The sequence below is a fragment of the Pristiophorus japonicus genome, unplaced genomic scaffold, assembly GCF_044704955.1.
Source record: "Pristiophorus japonicus isolate sPriJap1 unplaced genomic scaffold, sPriJap1.hap1 HAP1_SCAFFOLD_45, whole genome shotgun sequence".
Classification (NCBI taxonomy): Eukaryota; Metazoa; Chordata; class Chondrichthyes; family Pristiophoridae; genus Pristiophorus; species Pristiophorus japonicus.
This window is the reverse complement of record NW_027254352.1, coordinates 240082-251183: the sequence shown is the minus strand read 5'-3', so window position 1 is coordinate 251183 and position 11102 is coordinate 240082. Positions and strand designations below refer to the sequence as shown.

The window sequence follows — 11102 nt, the reverse complement described above, 5'->3', positions numbered from 1 at the left end:
CCACCCTCAGCTCCAATTCCGCAACGTGGACCGTCAGGAGCTCGAGGCGGATACACTACCCGACACGTCGTCGTCAGTAACACCGGAAGTGTCCCTGAGTTCCCACATGGTACAGGAGGAGCATATCACGTGGCCGATCTCTCCTGCCATGCCTTAACACTTAGATACCCTTAATTTGGTAATAACAATGTTACAGTTCACTTACTGATATAAAAAAGAAAAAGAAAAGCTACTCACCAATCACCAGCCAATCACTTACTCCATTGCTTGTGACGTCACCTTTTGATTCCTTTATACTACTATTTTGCTTTCTCTCCCGCTGGTGCTGCACCAGTACGCTTTTATAGGCCGCTCCGACGCTGCTCCCGCCTCTCCCCAACTGCCGCTGGTACTCGAGCTCCTGCTGGGCCTTTTATAGGCCGCTCCGTCGCTGCACCCGCCTCCCCCCAACTGCCGCAAGAACGAACAAGGGGCATTCCCATTTACATTTAGTAATAAGTAACGAGTTTGATGTATTCAACAGCCTAAGGGTAAGTGAAATAGCGATCAAAACATGATCGACTTCAAAGTAAATTTTAACAGGGAGAAACGCGAAACAAGGACTACCATTCCAGAATTCGGTAAAACCGACTTCAAGGAGCTAAGACAGAGACTGTCCACAATAAACTGGGAAATCGTTAATGTGAAAAAGGACAGGAGGTGTTAATATAATTAAAAATTATACAGAATCAGTGTATACCCCTGGGGGCCCCAAAAAAACAGGCATGGACGACTAAAAAGGTAAGGGACCTCATTAAACTAAAAGTAAAAGCGTACACAAATGCAAAAAATAGCACAGTTCCTGGTGAATGGGAAAGCTACAAAGAAAATCAAAGGGGCACAAAGCAGATAGTAAGTGCTACAAAGAGGGAGTATGGAAATAACCGACTGGTGAAATGAACAGACACATAGCAGATGTAAGTTAACGCAGAAAATTGTGAAGTGATACATTTTGACAGGATGACGATAGGCAATATGAATTTAAAATACTATGTTAACGTGGCCAGATTTATATATGAATATTTAAATACCCCATTAATCATCTGCCTCTGGAGATCAATGATTCCGAACTCGGTGAGATTGCCCTCCCTGTTTTGTATTAACCAGCTCTAAATCGTACAATTTTAAAGAGGGGGCAGCATCTGGAAGACATGAGGACTTTTTCATTGTTAATAGACGAATAGAGTATAAAAACAAGGAAGTTATGCCAACAATTATAAAACACCGATGTGGTCTTTGCTGGAATGTTGCGTTCGATGTTCTATGTTTCTATGTTCAGTTCTGGGCAACACGCTTGAGGGAAGAAGTCAAGCCCTTGGAGAGGGTGCAGAATAGATTTACTAGAATACTGCCAGAGTTGGGGACATCACTTATACGAAGAGACTGGAGAAGCTGGGATTATTCTCCTTAGAATAGAAAACGTTAAGAGGCGGTTTATGACCTAACTTCAAAATTATGAATTGTTTTGATAGTTAAAAAGGAAAACCCTTTAAAATATCACATTTAAGGTGATAAAATCTCAATAGGCACAGATGGGTGTCGAACCCATCACCGTCGGTTTACGTGACCGACGCCTTACCACTTGGCCACCGCGCCCTGGTAAGTTACATGACTCGCGTCACTTTGCTACCGAATCCCAATTAATTTAAATTCTGTTGTCGAAGCACTGACACATATCCAAAAAAATAAAGTGGGATCGTGGAACGGGCAAATGACCAGCGTAATTTATATGAAACTATCATAAAACATTTCATAAAATCATACATTACCGATGGAGAGTGCTTGGTCCATCGTACTCTTGAACGAGCTATCCAATTACTCCCAGATCTTTCCACAACGCCCTGCAAAATGGACCTCTTCAAGCATTTATCCAATTCTATTTTGAGGGTTACAATTGAATCTGCAGTGCTACAGGGAAGTAACAGGGTGGTGAGACTAGCTGAGAGTCAGCACGGGCTCGACGGGCCGAATTATCTTCTTCCGTGCTGTAACAATTCTATGAATCGATGACTCTATGATTCACCACCCTATCAGGCAGTGCTTTACAGATCACAACACTCTCAACTTCAAAAGAAACAATTCTCCTCCACTTACATCTGTTTCCTCTGTTGTGTTCTGGATGTTCCCAGGACTGGATAGATTTGGTTATGGGGAAAGATTGGAGTAGTTTACGTCGGAAGAGATGAGGATAATGGGTGACAGAATTGAGGTGTTTAACATTATGCGGGGCCCAGATAGTTTGCATAAGAAACACCTGTACCCCTGAGCAGAGAGGTCAATAACCAGGGGGCATAGAGTTAAGGTAATTAATAAAAGGTATACACGAGAGTCGAGGAGAAATTTTTTCACCCAGAATGAATTTGGGTCTGGAACTCACTGACTGAAAAGTTGGTGGAGACACAATCCCTCATCACATTTAAGCAGTACTTGCATCGGGATTGAATTGCCCTAATCTGCAACGCTACAGACCAAGAACTGGGAAGTGGGATTAGGCTGGATAGCTCTTTCGGTTGGCGGACACAGGTTGGGCCGAATGCCCTCCTTCTCTGCGGCAAACTTCTACAATGCCATGATTCTAAGAGGTGGGGAATGCTCCTTTGTGTCCTGTACTTATCTGTATCCCACCATCGATGGGATCTTGCTGTGTGGTAATTGGCTGCCGTATTGCGCTACAGTACACCCAGTGACTACACTTCAACAAGTACTTATTTTCTGTAAAGCACGTTTTAATAAAATATTAATTCAGTGGATGTGGGCGTAGCTAGCAACGCTGACATTTATTGCCATCGCTAATTGCGTTTGAGAAGAAAGTGATGAACAAATTTCGTGAACCACTGCAGTACTTAGATATGCACTTGATGGCTACATTCCAAGAGCTAGAATTTGATTTGGCAGGATAGTGCTTTGTCCACCAGCAAGGACACGATGGGCTAAATGGTCTCCTTCTGTGCTGTAAATTTCTATGGTTCTATGATTCAGTCACTGAGGTGATGGTACTACCAATGTGCTGTTGTAGAAGGAGTTCCAAGATTTTCACCCAGCCACAATAATGGAAAGGCGATATATTTCCTGTTTCATTATCTGTGGAGTTGATACTCGAGTTGGAAAAATCAATGTTCAGCGATCATGCCCACTTCTGACCTTATGATGGTGGGCAGGTGATGATGAACTTCTGCAGCGATATCCTGGGTTGAGATGTTTGGCGTTGAAAAACCACAACCATCTTCTTTTAGGCTAGGTATTTCTCCAGCTGTGGAGATTAACCCCGCAATGACTTCAACGTTCGAAGCCTCCTTGATGAATCATTCGGTCAAATGCTGCTTTGATGTCAAGGACAATCACTCTCGCCTCATTTTAGAATTAGTCACTTTTGGCCATATTTGGACCAAGGCTGTAATGATGTCTGGAGGCTGGGGGTCCTGTCGGAACTCAAACTGAGCAATGGCGGGCAATTGGGTCAATCTATGTTCGTGAAAGATGCTACAGGAATGCAAGCTCGTGCTGTTACAGTTTGAAAACAGTGCACAGTTGCATGACGTATATTTGTCGGATCAGATGGGTCTTCGACCTGAAATCTTACTCCTACCTTCCTCTTCCGACAGACCCAACCAGTATGGCACGTTTTAAAGTGTCAGTGTTAAAACAATTGTTTCATTCGAAATTTCTTAAGGATTAAGAAGGCACAACAGGCAGCCAGATATCCTAGTTTGCCGATGATGCAAATATTGGTGATATAGTAATTAGTGCAGATGTTAGCGTATACTTATAAAGATGTATTGATAGATTAAATGAACGGACAATTCAATGGCAGATAGATTCCAAACAGGTAATTGTGTGGTCATCCAATTTAGATCACAAATATAAATCCGAGTACTAATTAAATGGAGCACAGATCGGAGGGATGGAGTTCCAAAGTGGTTTTCAGTCCAAGTGCATATCCCGCTAAAATGCAGTAGCAAGTTAGAAATCTATTCAAAACAGCTAATGGCATTGTAGGCTTTATAACTAGCGGTTGGACTATAAATCAACGGAAGTTTTTCTTCAACTGTACAGATTTGTAGTTCGACTGTATCTGGAGTACTCTAAGTTATAGAGTATAATAGATTCATACAAGTTTACAGCACGGAAGGAGGCAATTTCGGCCCATCCTGTCCGTGCCACGGTTATCCAGCCTAATCCCACTTTCCAGCTCGTGGTCCATAACCCTGCACGTTACGGCTCTTCAAGTTCACATCCAAATACGTTTTAAATGTGCTAAAGATTTCTGCCACTACCACTCTTTCAGGTAGTGCGTTTTAGACAACCACAACTATCTGCGTGTGGAAATTTCCATCACATCTCCTGTAAACCTTCTCCAATTACTATAAATGTATGCCCGCTGCTTGTTGAGCAGTCTGCTAAGGGCAATAAGCCGTTTCTATCCATTATATATAGTCCCCTTATGGGCACGGCCACTTAGAAATTATAGGCTGGATTGGAATGTGTTCAGTTCATACTCACCAGAATGTTACCAGGATGCCACTGGTTAAATTATGAGGAGAGATTACATAAACTAGGCCTGTACTTCCTGGAATATAGAAGGTTAAGTGTCGATTTGATTGAGGTTTTTAAGCTTTTGAAACGAATTGATAAGGTCGACAGAGATAAAGCTTTTTTCACCGTTCGTGGGGGAGTTTTCACAAGGGGACATAATGTTAAAATCAGAGGCAAGACATTCAACAGAGAAGTTAGGAAAATCTTCTTCACGCAATGGGCGATGGATATATCTTCTACAAAAGGCAGAATATACTAGCTTAATTAAAAATGTTAATGTTAGGTTGATAGTTTTTGCGAGACACTGGTTGAAATGATGTGGAGCCAATGTAGATGGATGGAGTTACGATAGAGCTCAGCCCAGAATTAACAGAATGACGAATAGGCACAAGGGGCGGAATGGCCTAATCCTGTTCCTATGTTCAGTCACTTGGCTGAACACCTATTATAAATAAAGAAACGTTGTCTTGAAGGGTGAATTAATATATATTATTTGCAGTGATCATGGACCGCTTCCAAGCTTTCATAACAAACAAGCATTAAGTCTCATTGTCAAATCAGTTGTTTGAATATTTACAAGGAGCAGAGACACGTCAGTTGGATTTTAATTCCAACGTATTAACATCTCGGCCATTCTGGTCATGGGCACGCTGCAGTGCAGTGCTTGGAAATTCGGCAAATCGCTTGCAGAGTCAAAATTTAGTTTTCAGCGCAGAGCAAACTACACGTCTGCATACTCTGAAAACGTGGGAGGACATATGCCTTGTTTTTAACTGAGGACGGTGAAAAGCTGAACCGCAAAAGCATAGCACTTAGGCAATAACGCATTGAACTGACCGTCTGTAACTAGAAAAGAAAACCCCTTGCTGTAACCCACAGAACATGTAATCTTCCCGTCAACACTGAACATTTTTGAATGAATATGTTAAAATGCACGTCAACCACCCAGTATCAGCAAGCTCAGACTGAACCAGCGCTTAAAGTGATAACGCATAATGTATGGAGTAAACTGCAGTGGGGAGCGATGGAGAGAGTGACAGAGAGAAAGTCATATTTGGACGGATAAACATATCCCCAATGAGAAAAGCTTACAGAAATTGACTGCAACTGAGATAGACATAAAGCGAGATATACACACGGAAAGGAAGTTAGAGTCAGAGAGAATTAGAATAAATGATAGAGAGAGAAAAAGAGAACCAGCATACTAAATGTGAGAAAATACCTGCCGGCACGGCCGGGAATTAAATCCGTGAACTGAGGTTTACAGGTAAAAATACAAGCTCACTGAGAGAGAGGATTGTCGCATCCCATGAGACACTTTCCCCAGAGCCCTGCCAACTGTTCGCCATCAAATATTTACCCAATTCCCATCGAGAGGTGGTCACCCCGCTGCTTAAGAACGTGCAGGTAGAGAGGGAGTGGGTGATCAGCAGACAGAATAGGAGGTCTAGGCAGGTAGTGCACGAGCCCCCGAGTCCATCTCGCTCGCCAACAGTGTGGAACCAGATCCAAATCCACGGCACCGAAGGTGGTTCAGCTGCACAGGGGAGGAGAGAGAAGAATGGAAGAGCTATAATGATAGGGGTTTCAATAATTAGGGGAGCAGGCAGGCGTTTGTGCAGCCGGAGACGTGACACCAGAATAATATGTTGCCTTCCGAGAGGCAAGGATGTCACCTCGCGGCTGCAGGACATTCTGATGGAGCAAGGTGATCAGTCAGCGGTCATTGTCCATATTGTTACCAATGACATAAGTAGAAACAGGGGTTAAGTCCTGCAGGCAGAGTTTGGGGAGCTACGAGAGAGGTTAAAAAGCAGGACCTGAAAGATAGTAATCTCCGGAATACTCCAGGTGCCACGAACTAGTGAGTAGAGTAATAGGATGATAGAGCACGTGAATGCATGGCTGTAGAGATGGTGCAGGATGGAGGGATTGAGTTTCCTGAGACATTTGGACTGCTTTTGGCGGAGTTGGGACCTGTACAAGCCGGACGGGTTGCCCCTCAATAGAGCCGGGACCAATAACCTCGAGTGGCGGCGGGCCGGGGGGAGGCAGAGATTGCTCGTGCTGTTGGGGAATGTTTAAACTAGTTTGGCAGGGGGATCGGAAACTTATAATAGATTCACTATGGAGGGGAGTAGAGTTGGAATTAAAAAGCAAAAAGGTAGAAAGTTAATTTGTAGAACAGAGGAAACAAGCAGGAAATAAGTGTAATAAACAAATTTTAAAAGCTTTTTGTTTAAATGCACGTAGCATTCGTAACAAACCAGATGAGTTGACGGAACAAATAGATACAAATGAGTACGATCTGATAGTAATACAGAGACGTGGTTGCAAGGTGACCAGAACTGGAAACTAATTATTCTGGGGTATTTGACATTTCTGAAGGACAGACAAAAAGGGAAAGTAGGTGGGGTAACATTGTTCATAAAAGATGGGATCAGTGCATTAGTGAGAAACGATATTGGCTCAGAGCGTCAAGAGGTTGAATCAGTTTGGGTGGAGATAAGAAACAATTACTGGAAAAAGTCGCGGCTGGGCATAGTCTATAGGCCCCCTAACAGTGGTTACACGGTTGGACGGAGTATAAATCAAGAAATAATAGAGGCTTGGAAAAAAGGAACGGCAATAATGATAGAGGCTTTTAACCTTAATATTTACTGGAGAAACCTAATTGGCATGGCTAGACTTGAGGAGGCGTTCATGGAGTTTATCCAGGAGAGTTTATTTCTACAGGGAGCAGGCTATCTTAGATCTAGTACTGTGTAATGAGATATTTCAGGAGATATTTTATAACACAGAACAAAAAATTACCCAATGAGAAGGAAATGCATGTGAGAGAAGGGATAACCTAAAGGCGTCTAACTAAGGAAATAAAGGAGGGTATCATATTGAAGTCAAAGGCATACAATGTGGCCACGACTTGTGGGAGACGAGAGCAGTGCATTGGAAATGTTTTTAAGCAAGCAGAGAACGATTAAAAACATTATCAAAGCGGGAAGATAGATTATGAAATTAAACTAGCACGAAATATAAAAACAGTTTGTAAGAGTTTCTACAAACACATAAAAAGGAAAAGAGTTGCTAATGTGAATGTTGGCCCGCTGGATGATGACACAGGGGAATTAATATTGGAGAACAGGGAAATGGCAGAGACGTTGAACAAATATTTTGTATTGGTCTTTAAATTAGATGACACTAAAAACAACCCAATAGTGGATAATCAAGCGGGTATAGGCAGGGATGAATTAATCCTATCACTATTTGAAGGAAGTAGTACGAGTAAAATAATTGCCCTAAAGGCAGATAAGTCCCCTGGACCTCATGGCTTACATCATAGGGTCTTAAGAGAAGCGGTTGCAGAGGTAGTGGATGCATTTGTTATAATTTCTCAAAATTCTCTGGATTCTGGAGCGGTCCCAGTCGATTGGAAAACCGCAAATGTAACGCCACTTAAATACGAGTCAAGCAAAAAGCAGGAAACTATAGACCAGTTAGCCTAACATCTGTCGATGCGAAAATGCTGGAGTCCATTATTAAGGAGGCAGTAGCGGGACATTTGGAAAAGCATGATTCAATCAAGCAGAATCAGCATGGTTTTATGAAACGGAAATCATGTTTAACAAATTTGCTGGAGTTTTGAGGATGTAGCGTATGGATAAGGTGAAACCAGTAGATGTGGTGTATTTGGATTTCCAGAAAACATTCGATAATTTGCCATATAAGAGGTTACTGCACAAGATAAAAGCTCACGGGGTTGGGAGTAAAATATTAGCATGGATAGAGGCTTTGCTAAATAACAGAAAACAGAGCATCGGGATAAATGCGTAATTCCCCAGTTGGCAAACAGTGACTAGTGGGGTGACGCAGGTATCGGTGCTGGGTCCACAACTATTTACAATCTATATTAATGATTTCCATGAAAGGACCGAGTGTAAAGGAGCTAAGTTTGCTGATGATACAAAGATGGGTAGGAAAGCAAATTCTGAAGAGGACACAAGAAATCTGCAAAGGGATATAGACAGGCTAAGTGAGTGGGCAACAGTTTGGCAGTTGCAATATAATGTGTGAAACTGTGACGTTACCAACTGTGGCAGAAAGAATAGAAAAGCAAATTATAATTTAAATGGAGAAAAGTTGCAAAGTGCTGCAGTACAGGGACACCTGGGGGTACTTGTGCAAGAAACACAAAAATTAATGTGCAGGTGCAGCACTTAATTAGGAAGGCAAATGGAATATGCGTTTATTGCAAGGGAGATGCTTTATAAAGGCAGATTAGAGCAGCTACAATTGTACCGCGTATTAGTGAGGCCAAACCTGGAGTACTGCGTACATTTTTAGTCTCCGTATTTAAGGAAGGATATACTTGGAGACTGTTCAGAGAGGGTTCACTAAGTCGATTTCGGAGATGGTGAGGGTTGACTTATGATGATAAGTTAAGTAGGTTGGGACTATCCACACTGGAGTTCAGAAGAATGAGAGGTAATCTTATCGAAACGTATATGATAATGAGGACGCTCGACAAAATGGATGCAGAGAGCATATTTGCACTCATACGGGAAACTAAAACTAGGGGACAAAGACTTAGAATAAGGGACCGCACATTTATAAGATCATAAGAACATGTGAAAAATGAGCAGGAATAAGCCATACGGCCCCTCGAGTCTGCACCACCATTTAATACGATAATTGCTGATTGGATAATGGACTCAGGTGCACTTTCCTGCCCGCTCCCCATAACCCCGTAATCCATTATTGGTTAAGAAGCTGTCTCTGACTTAAATTTATTCAATGTCCCGGCTTCCACAGCGCTCTGATGCAGCGAATTCTACAGATTTACAACCCTCTAAAAGAGGAAATTCTTCCTCATCTCAGTTTTAATTGGGCGGCATCTTTTTCTAAGATGTTGCCCCCTCGTTCTCGTCTCCCCTATGAATGGAAACCTCCTCTTTGCATCTACTTTGTTAAGCCCCCTCATAAACTTATACGTTTCGATAAGATCACCTCTCATTCTTCTGAATTCTAATGAGTAATGGCTGAACCTCCTCAATCTTTCATCAAAAATCAACCTCCTCTTCTCCGAATGAACCTAGTGAACCTTCTCTGAATTGCCTCCAAAGCAAGTATCCTTTCGTAAATATGGAAACGAAAACTATACACAGTATTTCCGGTGTGGCCTCACAATACCCGATATTGCTGTAGCAAGACATCCCTGCTGTTATACTCCATCTCCTTTGTAATAAACGCCATGATTCCATTGGCCTTCCTGATTATTTGCTGCAGCTGCATACTAACCTTTTGTGTTTCATACACAAGTATCCATAGTTCCTGCTGTACTGCAGCACGTTCAAATGTTTCTCCATTTAAATAATAGCTTGCTCTTTTCTGTCACATTTTTTTTCTGTCAAATTGCATGACCTCACACTTTCCAACATTATACTCATACATTGCTTTTCATTCCACCTTTTCATCGTCAGCAAACGTGGCTACGTTACACTCAGTCCCTTCTTCTCAGTCGTTTATGCAGTTTTAAAACTGAGATGAGAAGAAACTTATTTTCTCAGTTCGTTTTAAATCTATGGAATTCTCTCCCCCAGAGAGCCGTGGAGGTTGGGTCAATGAATATATATAATCGGAGATAGACTCATTTTTGAATAATCAGGGAGTAAAGGGATATGGGGACTGAACAGGAAAGTGGAGCTGAGTCCTTGAGTAGATTATCCATGATCTTATTCAATGGCGGAGCAGGCTCGAGGGGCCTAATACTCCTGCGCCAAATTCTTATGTTCTTATATACTTAAGAAAGTTCTGATCGCATCTGTGCCAACCAACTGTTCAGGTAATGCATTCCAAACCTGAACTAATTGGAGAATAATTCAATAATCTTCTCATCTCAACTCCAGTTTATTTATCAACTAAATTGCTAATTTAAATCTGAGATTGATAGATTTTTGCTGGATACTGGTAGGAATTGAATTGGAGTCAAAGCAGATGGATGAAGTGAAGATATTTTAAACAATTATCTCACTGAACGACTCGAGGGTTCAACGACCACTGCTCTTATTTTCCATGAATCGGCTGAGCATCTCTTGTAAATGTAGGAGCGCTTCCTGGAAATGTAAAATATAAATACAGAACCTTCCCTTCCAATGATTATAACATGTTAACAACTTATCGTAATAGACACCATCTGCTAGTACTGGAGCTCAAACTCATGCCAACATTCGCACATTTGATGTTCAGTCCAAAACTTATTATTCACTCAGCCATCCTGACGATTGAAGCAAAAAATGCAATTTTCGACAATTCAGCAAATTCATTCCACACCAAATACCAATCCATTGTTAATGCCAGTGATTGGAAAGCTGCTGTACAATAAAAGTAACATCAGTTACTTTTAAATTTCCTGGCTCTCAATCTCCCTATCACTATGGTCGTCCAATTACTCTCGTCATCCATTCCCCACCAGGATGGCTTGAGGCCCCCCTGCTTCTTCATTGGAAGGACGCACAACCAATTTCCATCCACTA

The 11102-nt window shown here is 41.9% G+C and overlaps 1 non-coding gene across 1 annotated transcript; it reads right to left on the bottom strand.

Annotated features, from left to right (window-relative positions):
* Window positions 1-1563: 1563 nt before the first annotated feature.
* Window positions 1564-1635, bottom strand: trnat-cgu (transfer RNA threonine (anticodon CGU)). The gene has a single exon. It is a non-coding gene; the product is annotated as a tRNA-Thr (tRNA).
* Between the last annotated feature and the right edge of the window lie 9467 nt (window positions 1636-11102).